Source organism: Fukomys damarensis, unplaced genomic scaffold, assembly GCF_012274545.1.
Source record: "Fukomys damarensis isolate Sample0158 unplaced genomic scaffold, DMR_v1.0_HiC HiC_scaffold_38, whole genome shotgun sequence".
Taxonomy (NCBI): Eukaryota; Metazoa; Chordata; class Mammalia; order Rodentia; family Bathyergidae; genus Fukomys; species Fukomys damarensis.
In genome coordinates, this window is record NW_022900950.1 from 45,500,364 (window position 1) to 45,517,358 (window position 16,995).

The window sequence follows — 16,995 nt, forward strand, 5'->3', positions numbered from 1 at the left end:
CATGTCTGCAGCCAGTCTTCATCTCATATGCCCTGTGTATACCATGGACACAGATGATCATTCTTCCTAAAAGTCTTCCTTTGTTTGGTATTCAGAGTACCTACATTTTCCTCTGCTTTCTCCTACTCCACTTGTGGCTCCTTTCAGTCTCTTTCGCAATGTGTTAAGTTAGCACGTGCTGGTCTCTACATGGAGTTATATCTATATTATATCCCTGAATTGATCAAGGCCCTGACAGGGAATATCTGGATAATTTGAGAAGAGTTGAATGATAGGATTATTTTTAGATCCCTTTTATTCATATGGAAAAAGAAAATTCTTTTGAAAATCATTTAAAGCTTGAACAAAAATCCCACAACTCTATTCCTCAGGATCATCTTGCAGTCTTCAAGATTCAGACGATACCAGGGAGGCTTCCATTCAGGCTTTCAAAGAGGACATTCTGGCCCATATGATCTCGTCTACCAGGAGTATGTTTGTGGTAACCACAATGCAGGAGGGAAGCAGCTGTTTCTTCACACAATAGTTATCTCATACACCTGCTTCTGCTGCTACCTTTGGGTCTTGTGTTCAGGTCTACACCCTCAAGTTGACCTGACTCTGAATGTTCCACTTGAATTTTAGCTAATGTTTACTGAAGGTCAAAGCCAGAGTTCTGAGCAAGGACCTTAGGAATAATGAGCAACACATTGGCAAACACCTGTACCCCAAGCAGGGCCCAGCCCTTCACACTGGCTTCGTGTTTAGTCAGTGCTTGTGCCGTTGCCACTTCTACCGCGCCGGCATCGGGAACCACGCAGCCGTCATCAATAGCATTTTACTCAGCCCTCAAGCCATCTCTTATATGTCCTTCATTTGAGTGAGAATGTGCTTGTTTGGTCCTTTGACCAATAATGTGACAGAATGGGGGTTGTTACAATTTTCAATAAAGGCGAAATTCTCTTTTCCCAAAGCATACTCAAAATCCAGTTCTGCATGTCCCAGACAGTCATCAGAGGAATTTAGAGCCACCCCACCACAAGCAAGGGTCAGCCTCTCCATATTTCTTCATGTAGCTCTATGCAGAGATTCTATGCCTTCTTTTGCAAGAACATCCAAGGAAAAAGGATCAATTCCCCTTTGATTAATAGCAACAAATCCTCTATCTGAATCACCACAGATCTTCTTTTTCAGTTCTACTATTTTTAAAAACTCTATCTTCAGTTAATTTTCTTTCAGCTTTTACTAGTTTTTATCTCCCACACTCTTGTAGAAGAAGACAGAATTCGCTTCCCTTCTGTTTTCTCATATTCCAAGGCCACATTGCATGTGAGGATGTATGCATTTTTTCACTCTTTTCTTCATATCAGGATGCTGGGCCACACAGACCAAAACAAGTCCTCTGATTAAGCTTGTATCTGTTTCAGATTTATGTTTCATCTCCATGATTTTGGCCAAGAACAGGTTGATAGGTTCATTTTGTTTTCTAATGGCCAAAATGGAATCTATTACAGCCTCTGTTAGGACATCTGTGAGTTCAGCATGAGCTTTAGTATGTAGAGATGTTCTGGCCACATCTATAAGTGTTTCCCTGTCCATCTCTCTGCTTACTTTGACTTATTACAAAAGGTGCAGGGCCTTTCTGTTTGCAGCTTCAAGTCCTTCAGTAATTATTCCAGGATGAAGACCCTTAGAAATGTAGAGATCTGCCTGTTTCAGCAGCTCTCCAATGATAAGGTCAATGGAACTAGTACCATCACCTCATCATCCTAGGCTGTTGCCACTTTGCTATTAAGGGGGCTGTAGGGTATTGAATTTGCCTTTCTTGAAGCAGCACATTGGCATCTTTAGTAAGTTTGATGTCTCCAGCACTGGAAATGAGCATCTTCATGGTACCTTTAGGCCCCAAGTTGGTCCTCAGCATGTCCTGCATTCCACATGTCCTGCAGTCCCATGCCATGTTGATGTTAGCTGCCAGTGCTGCCTATACTTGAGCTGCCTCGGCTTTGGGGTTCAGGGTCTTCACTGTGGCCATCTCTGCCCCACCTGAGGAAGGGGGGAAACAGGAATGCAGTACCCAGCCCTGGCTCAGCATGGTTGGGGTGATGAGATTTTTTTATAATGGTGTAAGCATTGTTTAGGAACATTAACAACAGACTGCAGTACAGATGCTCCTCACTTATGATGGGGCGATGTGCCAATAAACCCACTGTCAAAAATATCATGAGCTGCAAATGCATTGAATACACATAACCTATGAATATCACAGTTTAGCAACACAGTGTACTGTAGAGTATTGGCTATTTCCCTTGGGATTGTGGGGTTGACTGGGAGCTTTAGCTCAGTGCCTCTGCCCTGCATCTCAACATCATCAACACATCATCACTAACCTAGAAAAGATAAAAATTCAAACATCAAAGTACAGTTTGTACTGAATATGCATCACTTTCATATTCACATAAAGTCAAAAAAATGTTGAACTCAGTGAAGAGCCTCGAAGGGCTCCAGGCAGCAGCAGTGGTTACTGATTACCCAGAAAGGGGTAGTGCAATGTGTAGGATGATGGGAGAGAACTACACGCTTTGGTTCAGGGACAGCATCAACTCATAGCTTAGCAGAGTGGGTAGAATCTGGAGAAAAAGGCAGTGCCACATTCTGTTCTTACACTCACCAATCCCTTGCTGATGCTTCCATTGGCTGAGCTCAAATGAAAGTCAGAAATATCAATGACTGGGTCCAGTCTCTTAGAGTGCCAAGAAAGATGGGGAAGGAAGGGAAATAGAGATGGCAAAGGGAAGATAGCCAGCATACTCTGGAGTTATTTCAACCATCTGTATGCTAAAGAATTACAGGCCATCTAACTGGCTACTTGAGATCTCAACTTGGATGCTTAGTGGATATTTCCAATTTAGCATGCATAAAACCAAACTCCCACCTGGCCCCTCTTCTTATCTGCCACACCCACCAATATCCTTCCTCATACCAATGAATGTGCAGCAGCAATGTTTTCAAATATGGGTTTTATTATTCAGGTATGGTGAGGCCAATAGTTAGGAGACAATTTCTAGTGAAAGACACTTTGTTACTCATAGTTTCCAGGAAAAGAAGCCATGCCATGCCACACAGGGCTATCCAGAGGAGTCATAAAGTTGGCCAAGAGGGAGAGAGAATAGGAGAGAAGCATGGTAAAGAGTCTTTATTTCAGTTTCTATGGGAAGGAATTGGTAAAGACAGGGCTTGGAATTGGCAAGTTTGAATTTCAGCAGGCTCTGGAGTATAGAGGTTGTTCTGAATGTCTGTTACCTGGTTCCAGGCCAATTAGGCAAAGGAATATTGGCCTGGAGTGGAAAAGCCTATTGAAATAGTGAAGAGGGGTGTACACTCTGGGTTGGTTAGTTTTCATATGAAAGGAACCCACAGTAATATCTCTAACAACTGACTACTACAGGTTGGTCAGACCTCATATGACAAAACTTCAAATTAAAAAGGCATGCTTAGGGCCAGGGATTAGCTCAGTGGTTCCACCACCTGCCTTTCAAGTGCAAGCTCCCCAAAAAGGCATGCTTAATATAAGAAATAGTTGAGGCTCATATCCATGCATTCTTACTTCTATAACTTGAGTAGTATATTACTAGGATTTACTTATTAATAAATTATGATTTAACAAAGCACTATATAAACCAGTGAACCTATGTGTTGAAAAAGATAGTAAATTATCTTTTTCTTTTTCTAATCTTTGTTACATTTATTGGTACATTTTAGTTATCCAATACAGTTACATTCAATCATTGGGATCTTGTACCTATACATGACTTATCAGGTTCTTATTTTTCCCCATTCCCTGGCCCTCCCTTCAGACCCTTTTTACAAAAACATTGTTTCCCTGTTTTTCCTATTACATGATATCAATTATATATTTGAATCCTTATTTACACTTTTACTTTTTCACACCAGAGAAACTATTCAGTATTTACACGTGTGACTTATTAATTTCACTTGAGTATGGCCTCAATGTGCATCCACTTAACTATAAATCTCTCTAGTTTCTTGTTCTTAGGTGAATAGTATTCCATTTTATTAAGAAAACACACACACACACACACACACACACACACATCTTCTTTATCCAGTCTCCTGTTGATGGGCAATTGGGCTGTTTCCAAATTTTAGCTATTACAAACTGTGCTGCTATAAACATGGGTGAGCATATATCATTGTGGTATGATTCTTTCAATTCTTTTGGGAAGATACTCAGCAGAGGAACAGCTGGGTCAAATGGGACTTTTAATCTTAGTTGTTTGAGGTATTGATTTCCACAGTGATCACACCAGTCTGCACTCCCACCAGCTATGAAGAAGGGTTTCTACTTCCCCACAACCCTGCCAGCATTTGTTATTGGTTGATTTCTTGAGAGCAGCCATTCTTACTGGGATGAGATGGAATATCATTGTTGTTTTCATTTCCATCTCTTGAATGGACAGTGACATTGAACATTTTTTCATATGATTATTTGCTTTTACTTGTTCACATGAGCAATGTCTGTTCATTTCAGATGCCCATTTTTGAATTCGGCCTTTATATTGGGGGGGGATCTGATTTTTTTGAGTTCTTTATATATTCTAGATTGTAGTCCTTTGTCTGAAGAATAGCTGGTAAATTTTTTCCTCACATTATGGATTGCCTCTTAGCTCTGTTTGTGAGTACTTTGGCAGTGCAGAAGCTTTTTAAAAGGATAAGATCCCAGTTGTTGATTCTTTGTGCTAGTTCCCATGCTACTGAGGATTTGTTCATAGTCTTTTCCTATGCCAATGTCTTCAAGAGTTCTACCCAACTTATCTTCAAGCAAGTTTAGTGTTTCTGTTTTAATATTTATATCTTTAATACACTTGGGTTTTAGTCCAGTGCATGGTGAAAGGGGTCTATTTTAATCTTTTACACGCTGAAATCCAGTTTTTCCAACCCCATTTATTAAAGAGGCTATCTTTCCTCCAGAGACGGTGTTTGGCTCTTTTGTCAAAGATGAGGTAGCTGAGTATATCAGGAGATGTTTCTGCATCTTCTAATCTATTCCACTGATCCTTGGGTCTGTTTCTCTGCCAGTACCATGCCGTTTTTATCACAGTGCCTTTGTAGTATAATTTGAAATTGGGGATTGTGATACTCACTGCCATGTCTTTGTTGCTTTGCTATTCTAGATCACTTCTGATTCCAAATGAATTTTTGGATTGTTTTCTCTAGTTCTATAAAGTATACTGTAGGGATTTCAATAAGGATTGCATTGAATCTGTATAACAGTTTTGGAAGTAAAGTCATTTTCACTATATTGATTCTTCCTACCCAGGAATAACAGATTTCTTTCCATTTTCTTTTCTTTTTTTTTTTGAGATGGTCTCACTATGTAGCTGAGACTGACCTGGAGCTCACTATCTAGCCCAGGCTGGTCTCGAACTTGCAGCAATCCTCCTGCCTCAGCCTCCCGAGTGCTGGGATTACAGGTGTGCACCACCACGCCAGCTTTTCCATTTTCTTATATATCCTCTTCAACATCTTTTTTCAGACCACTGTAGTTTTCAGTGTAGAGGTCTTCTGTCTCCTTCATTAGTTTGACTCCTAAATAGTTCATTTTTTTGGATGCTGTTGTGAAAGGGATTGTTTCCCTAATTTCACTCTCATTGAGACTGTTATTTGTGCACAAGAAGGCTATTGATATTTGAGTGTTGACCTTGTATCTAGCTACTCTACTGAATCTGTCAATCAAGTCTAAATTATGTTTTCCAAAACAAAGTAGGAAGGACTTGGTGAGAAAAACTGCTTTTAAATATATGTAGGTTAGGAAATTGAAAAAGACAAAAATAAAAAAAATAAAAAAGCTTGATGATTTAGAAGACTATTGCTTCACAAGTATCTTTAAACTATTAGTCTACTGCAAATAAACTAAAAATGAAAAATGATATGGATGAGTATCGTTTGTGTAAAAAAGATATCAAGGAAAAATTCATGAAATAAAGGTGCTACCATAAAGCTGTGAATTTGGAGGAGCAAATAAAAATTTTTAAAATAGGCATTTTATTAACTCTTGGAGGTCACACCACCCTGACCTAACTTCTTTCCACTGGGCCCCAACTCCTAAAGGTGCCACCACTTCCAAATATACCACAAGTTGGTGACCAAGTCTTTAATGCATAGGCCTTTGTGGAAGAACATTCAAGGTCCAAACTGTGGCAGGCACTGTCACGACATTCCATGCCTCCTACAGCATAAGAAGCACATCAACCCTGTGCTGTTCTCATTAATAGCATTAAACCTGAATCTAATGATGAGTGCCCAATGTGACAAATGCAGACCATAGTCATTCGATGAGACTATTGTGTAGACTTTTAAAAGTGTGTCAACATCATGAAAACCTTAAAAAATAAAAGGACTATTCTACATTAAAGGGACCTAAGGCAATATGATAAACAAATGGAAGGTGTGAACACTCTTTGGATCCTGGATTTCAAGTCTGTTATCCAGAATTTTCATTCAGACAATTAGGGATATTTGAACATGGATCGCTTAAGAGTTAATATTATTTGATCAGTATAAAATTTAGGGGATGCAATTAACAAACAACATCATTGTGTCACCCAAACAAAGCCCCAGTTTGGCTATTGATGTACTGGCTTTTAACCCTACTTAGATGATGATCTAAGAGCAGGTCCATATCTTGATAAGTAATATCAAACAGCAACCCACCTTGGACCAGAACCCTAGTGCTTACGAAACTCTTCCTCCTTGTTGACCACCTAGTCTTCCTGAACCTAATCATTGCAATGATATTTTAAAAGTGATTCTGCCTTATAAAATCAAGAAATCAGAGTTATTTGCCTTCTTTGTTTCTCAGTGGACCTGTAGGCACCTAGAACAGTAGTACATAGTATATAAATATAAATATAATAGTATATAAATAGTATGTAAGTATAAATATCTATTGGCTCAGTGAATCAGCTGTATGAAGTCAATCAATGTCAGTACAGTAAGTCCCCAGCTTATAAATAATTGAGTTGTGAACTTTCACAGATATGAATGGACCTCTCATTAGGAACATTCATAGATGCAAATAAACTGCAGAAGTAGCTCACAGGTCTGCCACACGTTGTCACAGTTGTGCTGCTGTGTGCTTACTTTATAGTGTGATAGTGTAGAGTAGTGCAGTGCTCAGTCAGAGCCCAGGATGTCTGGAAGCAAGAGGAAAAGCAGTGGTGATGTGGAGGGGACTGCTAGGAAGCACAAAGCAATATACGCTGTATATTGAGACTTGCTTGTGATAAGACTTACTTTGTTGGACTTACAAATGAATCTGAATTATAATGTTCTCCTAGAATGAAACTTACTCATAAGTTGGGGGCTTAGTGTATATAGGTTTTTGTATGAAATAGTGGTGTGGAACTCTCTTATTAATTGTACTTATCTTGATTTTCTTTATGGGCAATCATATTAACTTTGAAAAGATGGTTTGCTTTTTGTTTTCAGTCCTGGTAGAATTTATGTTTTTTCTTACTATGCTGACAGTGTTGACCAAAAGTGCTGGTTACAGGCTCCTTTTCCTTGTTCTTTATTTCAGAGAGACTGCTTTTAGTAATTGACATCAGGAATGGCACTTGCTGTGAGATTTTAAAGGATACTTTCAAAAAGTCAGGTTAAGGAATTTCCTTTCTATTTCTAGTTTTCTAAGATATTTTAAGCATTTATGAGTGTCCCCACTCATTCATCATCTGCCACTTTGAGGATGTTCTTCTAATAGCACTGAGGAATAATTACTCCTTTTCTAGTGCCTTACAGTCAGACTCACAATTCTTCATTCATTTTCAGTGAGGGAGGCTTGTTGCTTGACTTATCTTTTATACTCTACAAAGATATCGATATGGAATAGCAAGTCAAAATTTAAAAACTGGCATTATGTTAACCCAACCTTAATGTCAGATTGCATTATATGAATTGGCAGGAATGAGATATTTCATGCTCTAAAAATGCATAAAAATGTGAAATATACACTGCATATTTCAATCAACTGACTTCTATAGAGCTTTATAGTGAGGGAAACTCCATGTCCTTACAATGCATATTTCAATGCATATTAATTTCAAAAACCCTGTGATTTCAGCACAGCAATGGAATAACAATCACACCAGACTCAGACAGAGGCTAATTTTTCTGAAAAGTTAATAAAAATTCAATAATGACCCATTTTATAAAAGGGAGTCCAGAAGCCTAGGTCTCCCCATGGCTGAGGCAAACTAAAGTCCCGGTGACTTAAAGTAGGGTTTCAGAATTTACTCAATCCTGCTCTTTCCTCACTGGCTATTCTGTCCTCCACCCTTAACCTTGTCCTGACATCTGTTTTTCTAATCAGTCAGTGAAAACAAGTGTGGTACTGTCTGAAATCTACTAATAACTCAGAGAGAAGAAAATATAAGTCATAGGTGTGCTGATCATCACCACTGAGAGCTGGCACATTGTAGACTTGCTTAAGAGTCTGCACTTTCATTTAACATGAAAATCAGCTCTGATGAGCATGATTAGTGGTTGTGGCGGTGGAACATACAAAACATAATGGTTTCAGTGGTTCAGAACAGGCTTAAATCTCTGTCTGTGCCCCCCCACCCCACTTGGTGATTCATTTGGCATTGAATCAGTTCCTGAGAATGGTAAAAACCTTGAAAGGGAGCCAGCTTATCAGCATATTGATATGCAACGAGAGTCTTCTCTAAATGCTTTCTGATTCCCTTTGAAGAAGCAAAGAAGAAAAACCACTGTCACTGGAAAAAATTATTTGCCAGAACATTCTTTAATGAGCAGATTGATTCATTTTCTGGGGAGCATACTACGATTTTGTCTCTATCACTCTGGAAGAACTGGCTGGTGCAATCAATTCCACAGAGCACCCATCAATTCAGTTAAATAACCAGTGAGGACGAAAAGCCCCATAAATCAATAGTAGTTGTTTCACTGAATTGATGGGTTGCTGCTCATCATTCAGATCTGTCCGTTGACTTGAGTGTTTAGTTGCTGCCATATCTGTGGAGTGTGATGTGTAATTTTCAAGCATAGACCCTGTTGGAAGGCCCACAGAGAGGCGATGAGAGATACAGGCGTACCATGGACAGCGCTGCTGCTTGGGCTGGGGAATGCGTGGCCATTGTCATCACGGCTGGCAACTCACTTCTACGGAATACCTGACCATTGGTCCAGCAGCCCCCTTTGCTGAGTGCTGGTAAGAGAAGCACTTAACACATATTATTAGTTTTTAACAAACCAGCAAGGTAGGAATTGTTATCCCTCCCTGCTCTTTTCTTGCTTGGCCATTGAAGGGAAGCCATTTCATTCTATTATCCAGCAAGGAGAGGCAGATCCAGATACCCACCTCTGTCAGAGCCCATCTCCTCTTCAGAATATCCTCTGCTCTTCATCCAGGCATAGTGGTGGGACTGAGAATGTAAGTTCCAGGATCGTACTGGCTGATCCTGATTGTCAACTTGACTGCATTAAAAGACTCCTGGAGAGGTTATTGGATTGTACAAAAATGTCAGACCTAGCCAAATTGTGTTTGCTCTCCACCTCCCTCTTGTAGGTTAAAATAGCAAAAGTTCTAAGCATCTGGTAGGCTCATGATCCTGCTTTTCTTACGCTGCAACCACTCCTGTGTCCAGGCCAAATTGGGACACACTCTCTAATCATGTCACTATTATCATTACCTCTTTGATCATGTCACAATTATCCTCAGGGTGACTTAAGAGGAACTTTCTAGTTTTGCAGTTTCTATTGTGCTAGACATGAGAGAGACTGAGAGCTGCTGGAAGGAGAGTTTTTCCAAGTCCTCACCAGATTTGGGGAATTGCCCCTTCCCTGATCCACATGGCAACAACAATGGCCTTTGTGTAAGTAGGGGTCTGCTTCTGAGGTCACCTGTGGTGGGTCAAGCATAGTCTCTTCCCTGGCAATCAGAACTGAGGAAGGTTAACATGAAGCAGTCTAGTCCTTTGAATAGAAGAGATACAAAGTGAGGAGTGTGGAAAGCCGCTTTCCACCTTGTCTATTCAGAAATGTACTGAGAAAGGAAGTGTGCAGTGCAAGAAGTGGTAAAACAGATGTTCAGATAAGAGCAGGGACACAGACTGAAGGGGCCCTGTCATTATGGGGCCCAAGGCCACCATGAGACCACTGTACATCCTTATCTGAGAATTACCCCTCTTGTTTAAGCCAGATACAGCAGGTCCCACCGCTAGTACATTGAGTTCAAACAAATCCACCTGGGTTGAGTAATTAAAAGAATAAAATTCACTCCATGCACAATTTCAGGAAACCTTTCCTGAATGCCCTAGGGTGAGTTGTTAGCTTTCCCATATGTGGATGTTTCCTCTGCCCTACAGCTTTAGGTGTGTCTTAGTCCTAGTTCTTCTCAAGTTTTAAGATGCCTGCATTAAAAATCATATTTTCCTGTGAAATCCACAAGGAGTTTTGAAAATGCAGTCATTTAAGTTGTGCTAGATTTTTGGTCTTATCTGCATAGTTTTTGCTTGATTTATTTATATTTTTTGCCATTACTTTTATATTTAGTTTATATTTACTTATGTTCATGTAACTTCCTTCTTAAACCTGAGCTCCATCCAAGAAACACTTGGGTTTAATGCACAGATATACATTTCTAAACAAAGATTAAAATGAATATGCACCTATTAAAAATAAAAGATACTTATGTGCTGCCTAAAATCATCTCACGTACCAGTTTAGAAACTCCTGTCCTAGTTTTTCAGCCTCTTGTGTGTAGGGACAGTGACCAATGCACAGGCAGCTCCTCCTGCCTGGGCAGAGCTCAACACTTGTCCTTTATAGTATTTGTCATGATAAACCATCAGATGCACAATTAGCTGTACGTGAGACCTTCACATGTATTTCTTACTACTCTGTCCTCAGTGCTCTCAATTGATCAGGTGCCTAGTTCATGTTCAGTACACACATATTGAATGATGACATGCATGGATAAATGGAAAGCACTTCCAGGATGTGCTCCTGACTGGTGGTGACACAGGTGGGGGTGGGCCTTCACACTGAGTGTCTCACTTTTCTCATTTGCTCTGCAGTGGTAGTGACAATAGCAGGTCATGCATATTTTTAAAAACTTTTAATTTGGAGAGCTGACAGAGAACTTTTACTTTGGCTGCCCTTTGATTCATATGTACACTGGCTGGTCATGGCAGAGCCAGCTGCAGAATTTACATAGCCCAGTTTAGAACAAAAATATTCAAAAAGCAAGATTATACTTGACCCCACAATTTCATTTCTGGGCATTTATGCAAACAAGTTGAAAGTGAGATCAAAGATGTTTGCACACATGTTTATAGCTTCATTAGCCCAGAGATGGAAGCAAATCAAGTGTTCATTGTGGATGAATGGGCCAACAAAATGTGGCCTATGCAGACAATGGAACAGTATTCAGCCTTAGAAAGGAAGGAAATTCTGATGCTTGCTACAACATGGAGGAGCCTTGGGGACACTGTTAAGTGAAATAAAACAGTCACAAGAAGACAAACCCAGTTTGTAATAGCTAAAACTTGGAAACAGCCCACTTGCCCATCAGTTAGAGAATGGATAAAGAAGATGTGGTTTTTCTATAAAATGGAAATACTACTCAGCCATAAAGAATGAGAAACTAGAGTCATTTATAGGAAAATGGATACATATTGAGGTCATGCTCTTAAGTGAAATAAGTCACATGTGTAAATACCACATAATTTCTCTGGTGTGAAAAACTAGAAGTGTAAATGGGATCCAAATGGTACAATTGTCAATGTGAAATAGGAAGAAAAGGGCTAAAGATGTAGAGGAAGTGGGAAGAGTGGGGGAAAGGAAATAAGGAAAAAGAAAAAATATGAGAAATTGAAAATATGGAAACAAAGTATTTGTAAATAGGGAAGGGAGGAGGGGGTGAAGGGAGGGCAGGAGTATGGGGAAAAAATGAGAACCAAGATCTGTCATGTAAAGATACAAGATCCCAATGATGATTGTAACTGCACTGTATACCTAAAAAGTATAAAACTCAATGATAAAAAAGTCAAACCTGGTATGATTCCACTTACATGAGGTAATTAGAGTGGTCAGATTCAGAGAAACAGAAAGTAGAATGGTGGTTACCAGGGCTTGGGAGAGGGGGAGTGGGAGATTATGATTTAATAGATCCAGAGTTTTAGTTTCATGGAATGAAAATGGTTCTGTAGATCCCTTGCAGAACAATGTGAATAGCTTCAAACTACTGAGCTGAACATGTAAAAATGATTGTTAAGAAGGTAATCTTATATGAACTTTACAGCAATTAAAAGAAAGCAGGAGAAAAAGCTTTCTCCTCTTTTTTTTCTGGTTTTCTTACAACACAGAAATATTTTTAAATTAATTTTATTGGTACATTTTAGGTATACAATATAATGGCATTTATCAATGGAAAATTGCACCTTTACATAATCTATTTCGGTTCTTATTTTTTTCCCTATTCCCCTGGGCTTTCTCCTCTCTCTCTCCCTCCCTCCCTCTCTCTCTCTCTCTCTCTCTCTCTCTCTCTCTCTCTTTCTCTCTCTTGTTTTGTCTTTTTAGCTTGCTAGTTCATGCCATGTTCCCTTGGGGAACAAGGGTCTATGTAGAACAGTACAGATTCGGTTGGGGACACCATACTGCACTCAGAGAGCTGAGGGTGCAGATACACTGGGGGTGTGAGGCTGGCCCTAACCCTAACCCAGCCCAGTCTGAGGGTTGGGAAAGAGGACCGTGGGCTGGGTCCTTGCAAGGGAAGGAGTGGGAGGGAGGTGGGACCCTGAGAGCAGAGGCTTTAAGTCCCCAGTGTATGCTCCATTATACCCTTGGACTTCACTTAAAAAATGTAAAGGCAAACACAAAATCTCTGAGTTTTAAGATTGCAACCTTAGAACATCATACTTCCACTCCAAGTGCAGAATTCTGGCCAGTGCTCTGCACAAACTCTTAGAAAGCCAGATATAGTTGTGCGACAGAAAGGTAACAGAATTTCAACCCCTGTAGTAAAAGTGCCTCTGGGCTTCCAGTGGAGGAGTAGGAGACAGCTTTGTGTGTGCATGTGCGTGTGTGTGTGTGTGTGTGTGTGTGTGTGTAGGGTCCACAGCCAGCCAGAGATGGAGTTTCATCCAGCACAGAAAAGAGATTGGAGATTGGGGAACACAGCCCTGAGCCCACTAAGGGCTGTTGGCCATCTTGAGAGCCTAGGCTTGACTTTGCCACAGCATTCTGGCCAGTTTCACAGATGGCAGGAAGAGTAAATTAAAACTCAGAGATTTGAAAACTGAGATGTTAGTGTAAATTGCCATGGGAGTGAGATCATCAGGCTAGAGTGGAAAAAATTGCTCCATTGGAATTCTAGAGCTGAAGTCACATTTTTCTAACCAAGAAGCTCGTGATGTTTGGGACCAGATTAATGTTTTCATAGGAGCTGTATGAGTGGATCATGTATGTGGTATTTATGTGAACACTGAAAAACAGCCCAGAGCCCAGGTGCACTGTTCTGAGTTTGGTCACAAAGCATACTGATCTTCTGAATGACCTGCAGAGCTATCAGCTTTATACTTATGAAACAGTTTGGGAACCGGAGAGCTGTTCTCACCCTACTGAACAGGGAGTATGAGAATACTATTATTGAGGACTGGGATTCTCAAACTCTCTAACACATATGTGAGTCCACTTGATATTGTGTTAGAATGCAGATTGAGCCTTGGCAGTGCTGGGCCAGTTCTGGGAGTCAGCATCTTTCACAAGCTCTCTGGAAAGGCTGATGTTCCTGGCCATTAGGCCACACTTGAGGATCAAGAGTTCAGATTAGTCTGGACAATAAAGAAATGCTTTCACATCACCACTTATACCCCAAGTGAGAGGTAACTGGAAAGCTCTAAAACCATATAAGCGTTGAGCTGTTCAGACAAGGCCCCTGTTCTTGACTTTCTGGGCTCAGCTGAAAGGTCTCTCCCTCCAGTTAGACTTCCTGGGATTCCTCAGGCAGAGGAGAGAACTTTCAAGTCAGTGCTTCCTCAGGGCTTGGTGCAAAACTTCAGACTTTTGCTTTAATTATATATGTATATTTTTCTATCCCTACACACAACACCTCTGCCTCCCTGTGGCTGGCTTAGTGCCTGGTCATAGAAAGTGCTTGTATGAATTTCCTATTGCTGCCAGAACAGATGACCATAACTGTGGTAGCTTAAACCAAGGCAAATATATTATCTTACCATTCTGTAGGTTGGCTGTCCATGAAGCATGGGTTTCATAGGGCTATAATCAAAGGGTCAACAGGGCTACATTCTTCCTGGAGGATCTAGGGGAAAATCTGTTTTGTTTTATCATTTTCAATTTCTAAGGCCCTCCTGCATTCCTTGGCCTGTGGACCTCTTCTCTGTCTTCAAAGTCAAGTCCTCACATTGCACTTCTACTGGTGCCCTCTTTCATTTTTAGTGAAGACAATTCAAGGCACTCTCCCTATCTCAAACTGATGGGCAAGCCTAGTTGTCATTGATACATAATGTAAAATATCCACAAGTTGTGAGGATTAACAGTCTTTTGGGGGATGACTATTCTATCTGTGACAGTGTTTGGCTAGTATTTAGAGTGGGTTTACACCTGTGGGTTGGTCCTATGGACACAGCTCAGGGTAGAAGAATTGTGAAGAATTAAGGATCCTTAGTTCTGCACTTTTGTGGCCAATTTTGTAGTATTTCTGGTATTTTTTTGTTCCATTTGGATTATGTGTGACTCCTGTCATCTCAAAAGGCCTTGGCAGCCCTATAGTTCCAGGCATGTACACTTAGGCAGGGTCTACATAATAACAAAGGAATCCATTCACCTTGAGAAGCAATAGTTGAAGTTTTGTTTTGGCTTCCATTTTAGGCCAAGAACTAGAAATGGGAAGACACAGTCCCGACTATTGGGGTCTCAATGTGCAGCTCTTTCTGGTGGTGTAGGAGTGATCCCTAGGGCATTGATCCACTCATTTGGGTTGGTTCTTTGTATTTGTTAGGATGACCAAGAAGCTTTCTGGAGAGATAGAGGTCCTTTTACAGAGGCAGTAGGTTCATCAGATTTTCAACACTGTGACCATACACCTGAGAAAGACAGTTTAGACGAGGAAAGATTTATTCTAACTAACAGTTTCAAGGTGCCAGTCTATTCTCTGTTGGCTCCATTGCTTTTAGGCTTGTGATAAGGCAGAAATGTCATGGCAGAAAAAAATCTGCTCACCCGATGAAATGAAAGTAGAGAGACCAAGATCATGCCCTCATGATTCACTCACCCAGCCTCAGTTTCTATTACTTTCAACAATGCCATCAAGTTATTACCTGATCAATGGATTAATCTACTGATGAAATTATAACCTGTATATGCAGTCATCTTCGGAAATATCCAGAAGCACTCTTTACTTATTTTCTAGGTGTCTCAATCCAATCAAGTTGATAAGATTAATCACAGACAATCTTAGAAGATATTTGTAACTCTGCTGCAAGTATATATAATCGACATTAACACCAAATCAGAGCTAGATATATTCCTTTAGATGATGATCAGGATATAGATGTGTGTTGAGAGAAGCAAATTTCTTCAAGGCTGTCTTCCCAGTTGACAGAACTTCTCATTTTACTTCCTAAAGAACTATCTTTCCCCCATTCCCAGCATGTAGTGAAAACAAAGCCCAATATTTCCTTCCCAATGGGAGATGCCTATATCTGAAAATTTGAGTGAAAATTGTGAAGCACCATGATCAAGGTGTTTGCTTGTGCAATGACCATGTTCCCAAAGACTGTGGTTGGTCCTAATTAAATGGAAATGTGAGCAGCAAAAGTTTTTCAATGCTCTGTTCTCAGAATCATCCTCAAAGTGTGCAGTATAATGGTTTTACTTGTTGAGGGTTCCATTTATACATGTGAAGTTCTGAAGTAATGTAAAAATGTGTCTGTATACCATTTTTCTACACAGAGTTGTGTTTCTTGGGCTAAAATATATCCTCACAAAGGCAGTTAGTGTCCTTTTGTTCTTGCTATCCAGGCACCAGCTGAACTCTGCCTAAAATGTCAGAAGAGGCTCTTGTACAGAGATGAAGGAGTAAGAGAGGTGCTGCAGGGATGTTTACTATTGATGATGGAGATAAGTATCCATGCCATTTTACTTCAAAAGATATAATTACTTGCAGGAACTCAGCAAAATGAGTCTGTATTTGCAAAACTTAATTGACTTTTTGCTAGTAGTGGCTTAATCTCACCACCCTCATCTTCCCTGTCCTATTGACTTGTGTGTTTGGGGGTGAGGGTGGATCAATGAGAACCAGACCTCCAGTGATCAAGCAAAATAGTGACAGTAACTAGGCCAAAGGATTTTTTTTCAGCTTGATTAGTCAGAGTTCATGCCTCTGGACTGCCTCAAAAGGAGGAGTCTATTAAGAGTAGTTTTCCCCTATGGTCACGTCCTGTAAAAGATTTCCCTCTGTTTTGAATGAAATTTCTGAGCAGCCTTTCAAGCCAAATTAAATGGTCTGGAAATGTGAGCTGTAGAGATCTAGGACCCCATCTAGTGGGAGAATATGGAGCTACTGCTGCAGCAATAGCCTGAAATCAGTATGGTAATTGGAATTCCTGCCCAGCCCTTGTTGTGGACACTTTGTAGGGGGTGGGGTGGGTCGTGGTGTGTGTGTGTGTGTGTGTGTGTGTGTGTGTTTGTGTGTGTATGTGTGTGTATTACACAGCACCTTCGTGAAGAAACCTCAAGATCCTGTCCTTTCTCTGTAACTCTGTGTACCAGGAAGTAGGGATACAGAGAAACTCCACTGAGGAGAAGAAAAACAACCCTTCCCTGTGTGTCATGGAAGGTGCTCCACGTGACTCTCTCCAGAGAAAGGGACACTTGACCCCATGCAAGAGGCAGTCAGCCTGGGCCACGGGAGTCTGGGCAGCCTCTGTGTAAAAAATTCATAGCTGCAGG

The 16,995-nt window shown here is 40.5% G+C and overlaps 1 pseudogene; it reads right to left on the reverse strand.

Moving 5' to 3' along the window:
- Window positions 1-420: 420 nt before the first annotated feature.
- LOC104871243 lies at window positions 421-2,014 on the reverse strand (annotated as a pseudogene).
- Window positions 2,015-16,995: the final 14,981 nt, after the last annotated feature.